This window comes from Panthera leo, chromosome D2 (genome assembly GCF_018350215.1).
Source record: "Panthera leo isolate Ple1 chromosome D2, P.leo_Ple1_pat1.1, whole genome shotgun sequence".
Taxonomy (NCBI): Eukaryota; Metazoa; Chordata; class Mammalia; order Carnivora; family Felidae; genus Panthera; species Panthera leo.
The window spans coordinates 17,094,522-17,102,908 of NC_056689.1; positions in this window are offsets into that span (position 1 = coordinate 17,094,522).

Here is an 8,387-nt window from a genome sequence, read left to right on the forward strand (position 1 = left end):
GGCCTGGCTGGCTCAGTCGGTGGAGAGTGCAAGTCTTCATCTCAGGGTTGTGAGTTTGAGCCCCGTGTTGGGTGTAGAGATTACTTAAATAAATTTTTAAAAAATAACTAATTTTTAAAAAAATTTTAAAAAATCCACCTACACAAAAATAAGCTTTCAGATTCACCGTAGCCCATACAAAAAGAGTCATGTGATTATTCATTGACAAAATATAGTTAAGAATAAAATTATGATTATACTTTTTATTTTATTAAATATTTCATGTACGATGCAAACAGTACAAAAGAGTGTAAAGCAAAAGGTTAAAAATCCCCCTCTCAGAATCCCCCTTTTCCCACTCCTGCTTTGGTACATGTCCTTCCAGAAACGTCCTCTGCCTAAATAAACATATACTCGTTTATCTTTTCTTAATGCTAACACTTACGGGGACAGACTCTCTTTGCAACTTATTTGAAAAGGAGTTAAAATGTAAGTTGAGATGCATGATGAGGTCACTATTTTTCAGAAATGTGATGTGTCAACTCCGACTTTGATTTTAAGCTTCAAACAAAGGAGGCTAACAGTAAAATGAAGGAAACACTCCAGAGCTATTTAGAACTCGCCCAACACATCTGGAAGCTTTCACTCACAGAGCGACACTACCTTTTAAGAAAAACACAGACAAAGTGCTCCGTGTCTGGCAGAGAGTGATTAAGGGGGCAAAGTAATTCAAAACCATATCTTCACAGACGACCAGCTGTAGGGCCTAAGGATGTTATCCCCAAGGAAAGGGTATCTCAGAGGAGTGTGTTAGCCATTCAATGGGAGTGAAAATAGCCATCCAGACAACCTCAGCGAGCAGGGTGTAACCAGGGTTTGAACTGTTGGGAAGGCATATTTTGACTAAGTAGGGACTTTGGTGGAGATAAGTGAGCAGGAAAGGGGCTTTTTTAAATTAGAAGCCGCCAGGGAGGAATATTATTTCTAAAAATCAGAAGGGTCTGAAGTGTGAATGCGTGACCAAGTGTAGTCCCCCCAATCATCTCAGATTTTAAGGAGAGGCTCGTACTCCATTCGCGAAAATAACTGCCATGTTCTTCAATGCATTTCATTCATTATGTCAGAGGAATTTATTTGTGTCTTTGAGCCTGGCTCCTTGCCAGGTGCAAAATAGATTAAAATAGAAGAAAGGAAGGAGAGAGGGCGAGAGGGAAGGAGAGAAGGAGGGAGAGGAAGGGAGGGAGAGAGGAGGGGGAGGGAGAGGGAGGAAGGGAGGGAGGGAGAGAGGGAGGGAGGGAGGGAGGGAGGAATGAGTGATATTAACTCCAGCATCCCACCAGCTTGCCCGTTCTAATTTCACAGTCTCCTTTTGCCTTGATTTTTCACGTCTACCACTCTATTCCTCTACCCTACTTTTCCGTTCTCCTCTTCCACTAGGTTCAGTTACTGCTGAAAACTCTTGCAATCCTTCTTCTCCTCTCCCAAGGGGCATTTTGTCGATAGTCTGGGGAAGCCTCCTGGGCGAGGCACTTCACCTTGCACTCCAGAAAAGCCAACTTGTGGCACGTCCTTCCCAAATGCTGTAATTCACTTGCTGCACTTTCTAGCTTTCTGCACTCTCCTTGGCCGTTCTCTGTAACTTCAAACGGCTAGTATTGAATGAGAGGGTTTCTAAGTCCTGGTTGGGCTTGCTCTCCCTGTGATGTACCTCTTCTAGGTATTGTGACCATCACTCGTTAGTGCAGACCCTCCGGGCCCTTCCACAACCAAATAGCTCCCTGGATTCTGCCTCAGGCACCTCCCCAGTAAGAAGACAGTGGCCCCGCGGGGAGGTCCCACTGCTTATTAGCTAAGCAAATACCTTTGATGAACCCCTTTCTCCCTCATTCCTTAGAGGGAACTCTGGGAAGTACCTCCCAGGGATTTCTTGGTTCACATGAGAAAGTGCTTTACAACGAACCAAGCGCTGGTTATTTTTATTTCTTTTTCCTATCCCTTGCTTTCTGCCACCTAGTTGGGACCTTCCTTGCCTCTCGATTCAAAGATGCGTTAACCTCTCAACTACTCTCCCTGCCTCTAAGCTCTGTATCTCCCTCCAACCTATTGGACGTGGAAGTGCCCGAATGATCTTTGTTTTGTTTAAGAACCTTTAAAAAAAAATTAGAGAGAGAGAGAGCAGGGGAGAGGGGCGGAGGGAGAGGGAGAAAGAATCTCAAGCAGGCTCCACCCTCAGCACAGACCCTGATGCAGGGCTTGATCCCAGGACACTGGCTGGGAGCTCACTTGAGCGGAAATCAAGAGTGGGACGCTCACCTGACTCAGCCATCCAGGCGCCCCCTGACTGATCCCTCCAAAGCTCAGGTTTTAGTCCTTTGAAGCGCTCAATATAATTAAAATAAAAACTTAAAATAAAAAAACATAAATAACTAAAGCGCTCAATAGCTTCCCATTACCTAAGAGACAGAATCCAAACGTCACAGCGTGCACTTTGAAACCCTCCCCAGCCTGGTACGAAAACCAGTGTTCCGGCCTCTCTACCTTTTGATCCCCAAAGCACCCCCCCTTCCAACTGACCAGCACTCTCCCTGCCCCTCGCCAACCTCACCTCCCTTGTTCAAAGTCAAGCCCAATTTAAGTGAACACACATCAAATAAGTTTTTTAAACTAGTTATATTCCAGTAGCTTTGCGAATGAAAAAGTGTTAAGAAAATTAAGACCAAATAATGGAGTCATTTTTTTCACCGATCCTCATGCAAATTTCAGGAAAATCATTTCCCCAAAGCAGCAATTCTGTCTGATAAATCTTTCTATGTCGAAAGAGAAACTGAAACCAAAAAAAAGTGAAATTATGGGAAAACCTATGACAGTTTACTAGATATTGTGTGCTTCTAATAGCCCAACACTGGTAATACTTGATAATCAAGAGTAAATTAACAGCCTAACATTTACAAATGCATACTGTATGGGGCACCCGGGTGGCTCAGTCGGTTGAATGACTGACTTCGGCTCGGGTCACGATCTCTCGGTTTGTGAGTTCGAGCCCCGCGTCGGGCTCTGTGCTGACAGCTCGGAGCCTGGAGCCCGCTTCGGATTCTGTGTCTCCCTTTCTCTCTGCCCCTCCCCCACTCATGCTCTGTCTCTCTCTGTCTCAGAAATAAAGATAAAAAAAAAAAACTAGAAAAAATAAAAATGTATACTTTAGAAAGTATATAAGCAATTAGGTGAGCGTGTAGGGAAGCTGACCAAGATACATACATCAGGAGATGCAAATGTCAGTCCAGATTGTCTACGTTTCTTTTTTTTTACAGTGATGATATATTTATAGTAATGATTTTTTTTTTCAAAGAATTTTTATATCACTAAGTGCCTAGCATTGTGCTGGGTGCTATAGCAGCTACAAGAAAAGCCTGGAGGCGCACCTGGCTGGCTGCGTCAGTACAGCACGCAATCCTTAATTTTGGGGTTGTGTGTTCATACCCCACATTGGGCATAGAGCTTACTTAAAAAAAAAAAACAAAACCGAAAAACCAAATACCCTTAAAAATAGAACTACCCCATCATCCAGCAATTGTACCAGTATTTACCCAAAGAATACAAAAACACTAATTCAAAGGGATGTGTGTACCACTTTGCGTTGACCAGCATTATCTACAATAGCCAAATTATGGAAACAGCCCAAATGCCCATGGACTGATGAGTGGATAAAGAAGATGTGATATGTACACACACACACACACACACACACATAGTGGAATGTTACTCAGCCATAAAAAAGAATGGAATCTTACCATTTGGAACAATCTGGATGGAGCCAGAGAGTATTATACAGAGCAAAACAAGTCAGTCAGAGAAAGACAAATACCATATGATTTCAGTCATACGTGGAATTTAAGAAACAAATGATTATAGGGAAAACAAAAGAGAGGCAAACCAAGAAACAGACTCTTAGTTACAGAGAACATACTGAAGGTTGAAGGGGGAGAGAAGTGGGGGATGGGTTAAATAGGTGGCAGGGATTAGGGAGTGCACTTGTGACAAACGCCACGTGATGTACGGAGGGGTTGTTGAATCACTATATTGTACACCTGAAACTAATGTTACACTGTATGCTCACTAAGTGGGATTTAAACAAAAGCTTCAAAGAAACACAACCAAATACCTTTTCCTCCCTCAATAAACTTCCTAAAAAAAAAAAAAAAAAAAAAAAAAGCCATGCCCTTATTCCAGACTACATGAACTTCAGGGTTTGTAAAAGGAGATCTCAACATGGAGCGAGTCTAGCTCAGAGTCTCTTCTCTCTCTCTTTTTTTTTTTCCATAAATTTCCTTTAATGTTCATTTATTTTTGAGAGAGAGAGAGAGAGAGACAGAGACAGAGAGTGAGTGGGGGAGGGGCAGAGAGAGAGGGAGACGTAGAATTGGAAACAGGCTCCAGGCTCCGAGCTGGCAGCACAGAGCCCGACGCGGGCTCAAACCCACGAACCGGGAGACCTGAGCCGAAATTGGACACTAAACCGAGTGAGCCACTCAGGTGCCATTCTGCCTCCCTCATTGTCTTCTTCAGAGCACAAGTCAGGTTGCTACCTGAATCTGTGTCTCCCAAATTGCAACTCTAATTGCTCAAACGAATGTCCGTGTGCTTTAATTTTCAGTGAATTCTTTCTTTGTCAACATTTTGAGGTGATAAAGCACCAACTTAAAAAAAGAAAAAACTACATCAAAGAGTCTAGAATTAAATACATGTGCTAAAGTTTTGGCCAAATACATTGCACAAGTGGTCTCCAAGTATTCTAATTTTAGGTTCTGCCACAAAGGGAAAACAGCTACTGTGGACAAGAAGGTACACTTCTCAATGGCTGGCAGAATTTAAGGTCATTAAATTCTCAAAAAAGAAAGCTCAGGGATGCCTGGGTAGCTCAGTCGGTTAAGCGACCCACTCTTGATTTTGATTTTGGCTCAGGTCATGATCTCATGGTTCATGGCTTCAAGCCCTGAGTCAGACTCCACACTGACAATATGGAGCCTGCTTGGGATTCTCTCTCTCTCTCTCTCTCTCTCTCTGTCTGCCCCTCCTGCATGCTCTCTCTCTGTCTCTCTCAAAATAATTAAATAAACTTAAAAAAAAAAAAAAGAAAGCTCAATCAGACTTAATGTGCTTTTCAGCTTCCTTCTATTCTATCCACAACCTAAGTTATTCAGGTTTTAGAACTATGAAGAAAAGCACAGAAAGATTCTGTGATGTTCCAGAAAGCACATGCCAAGTGGGTAGGAATTCAGGGTGGGAATGAAGAAGTGGTTGGATTAGAGGAAGGACAGAATGCAGGGAAGAGACTGCCTCTTGGTGAATGGTGTCAGATGTCAGTGACTTTGAGGTCTGTGTTGCAAGGCCCAGGTCCCAGACCTTGACCTACAAAATCTAAGAAGAGGTGTGGGTTACTGAATAAAGCACTAGATTAAACGTCTGCATTCCCCGACCTCCAGGAACTTGTGAATAACAAAACAAAAACAAAAACAAACAGATATGAAAAAAAAGTTGATTTAGCTGAATAGGAGATGGCCGGGCCTCATTCTGGCTTCAAGTCAGAATACCAGTGTTTCAGAATTGAATAAAAGCAAAAAAACCAAAAAACAAACAAACCAAAAAACCAAAAAACCCCACACAGTCAGCCTTGAACAACACAGGTTTGAACTTCACCAGTCCACTCAGATGCAGATTTTTTTTTTTCTAGAACTACAGTACAGTACTATAAATGTATTTTCTCTTCTTTGTGATTTTCATGACATTTTCTTTTCTCTAGCTTTATTATAAGACTACAGTATAGAACACATAAACATACAAAATATGTGTTCATTGACTGTTTATGTTATTGGCATGGCCTGCAGTCAATAGTAGGCGAGTAGTAATTAAGTTTTGGAGGAATCAAAAGTTATACACAGATTTTCGCTGTGGTTGGTGCGCCTAACCCCCACGTTGTTCAAGGGTTAACTGTATTTTCCGAAGCTATTTATTACTTCATTCCTGTTATAAGCATGAACTTTAAAAGGTACCTTATATTGGCAGAATATGCAGGCACTGACTGACATTTTCCAGGGTGTTAAAACATTGGGTGGGCTCTTACATAATTACGTTTTGGGTTTATACAAATAAAGTCTTAGCATCATAGACATTCTATAGAAATTTCTGTTCACGCTGGGATGTTATTTCTGATGTAAGGGGGGCCTATTTCAATATGTTCACCTCACTGAGTATATGCCAGAACACAGAGCCTGCCTTTAAAACTGGGGGGTTGGCATCATCTGAGCTGCCCCTTATGACCTGGTGACGAACTACTGGGGGTGATGGTGGGGGGTCCGGAGCTGATGGCCAAGAAAGAATTCTTGAAGATGTCTTTGGTGCAAAAAGGTGATTTTATTAAGGCATGGGGACAGGACCCGTGGGCAGAAAGAGCTGCACTGGAGTTGTGAAGAGTGGCTCCTTATATACTATGGGGCTGGGGGAGGTAAAGTCAAAAAGGAAGTTTCCAAAGAGATTTTCATATGCTAAAGACTCACAGATTACCGGTGGCCTAGCTATTGTCAAGCTAAGGTTGTTTTCCCCTCTAGCAAAGCCTTATTAACATTAAGACAGTAGGGAGAAATGTTATGCTCTGTATTTGCCTGAAGTATTTGTCAATGGGCTGCAGGTTGCAAGGAAATTGGATTTTACCTGTTTTTTTCTTCTTGCCTTTGTTCCCAATATCACTATGGAAGGGAAGGGGATGTTGGGGCTCCAGGAAACTGAGTCTGGAGGCTTCTGGAGATTAGGCTATTGATAAGATTGCCTTTTTCTCGTAATTTACTAAGATATTTGTAAACTGACAGAGACTCACATCCTGTATGACTGTGATCTCTATCAGTTAACCATTTGTTTTCTTTCCTTTCCTTTGTCCTCAGGCAGCCAGGAGTGCCTGAGGAGTGCCTGAGGACTACAACTTACCCCTCTGCTAGGCCCTGTAGGACAGACAGCAATGCGACACCTGAAATTAAAGGAATTCATGCCAGGGTGTGACCCAAGATCAAAACGTTTCCCACCCTCTCCTCTCCCTTAGTCCCCCACACCAGCAATTTGTAACTTTCCCAAAGAGGCCCTCTGTTTAAAGAGGCTAATGAATGAATACCTGAAATCCGGAAATATGACTAGGTAATTAGTGGAAGGTGAGGCACAGTGAGGAGATGGAAAATTCTGGGCAGTGGGTGGGGTGGGAAGCCTTCCTGATGCTCTCAAATCACACTGCCTGCCCTGAGGCTTCTTAGGGTCAATATCAACCTGTGGCAAGGGTCCAGCAGAGAACATCCGCCAACGTTAAACACACTGATCATGGGGCAGACTCTACAGGGTGGTAGGTTAAAGGGGAAAAGACCCCCCAAAATGCAGGCCTCTTTTACGTTGGATGTCTGAAGCACTCAGAACACTTTATAATTATGATCCTATTGGGTATTTAGAACAATTAAATCTCTTTGATAATTAAAATCAATACTCAGCGGGCATTAAATTTATCCGCTCTATATGCACTGCATTGGCTTTTAGTCCGTGGAGGGACTGTTGTCTGCTAATCGGTCCTTACTTCCTTACCTTTCTATCTCTAATCTGGTTATAACTGTCATTTTTATTCTGCCTAGAAAGGATACAGCTTGTTTCTCTCTCCCTTTTCTCTCCCAGAGGTGTGAGTCGTGTTTCTTTTCGCCTCAGAGCTGACGGATAGTTTCTGAGATTTAAGTTTTCCCTACTTTTGTCAACATTTCCATCGAGAATTACTCTTGTGTTCACCGCCAGGCTGAAAGGCGTGTTTGTTTGCGGTTTGAAGTTCCAAAAGTGGACCTAGAGCTCTTCTTGGCTGCTGTCCGTAGGGCTGGACATTGTCACTGACTGAGGCCAGCGTGCCCTGGAGGGAACAAGCGACTCGCTCCGGTCTGGGTGTCCCAACCCTCCAGGCAGCGAGCTGGACTTAAAAGGAGGTCCCGATTCAGGCCTGGGGGAGGGGCAGGGGTCCTGTGGCCAGAGCCCCGCCTCCCCCACCTCATTTGGCCGGGACTCTGCCTGTAGGGCCCTGGCCTCTGGGGACGAAGACCGCGGGCGGGGGGGTCCTCCAGCACTGCCTGACCTTCTCTCCGAGCGGGAGCCTTTGTCCCCCACCCCCTCACGAGCCGTCCTTCGGGTTGCATCGGACGTGGGGGCTCCCTCGGTAATTACAAGCAGCTTTGGCGGCCGGTGGGAAGGCCACCTCGCCAATGGAGCCGTCCCCCAGGACTGTGGGCAGGTGAGGGGGGAGTCCAGGGAGGGGCCTGAGGTGAGGCGGGGCGCGGGGCGGTGCTCGGGAGTGGGGGCGGGGCGAAAAGTAAGGGGGCAAAGTTGGAAGTGAGCAGGGATGC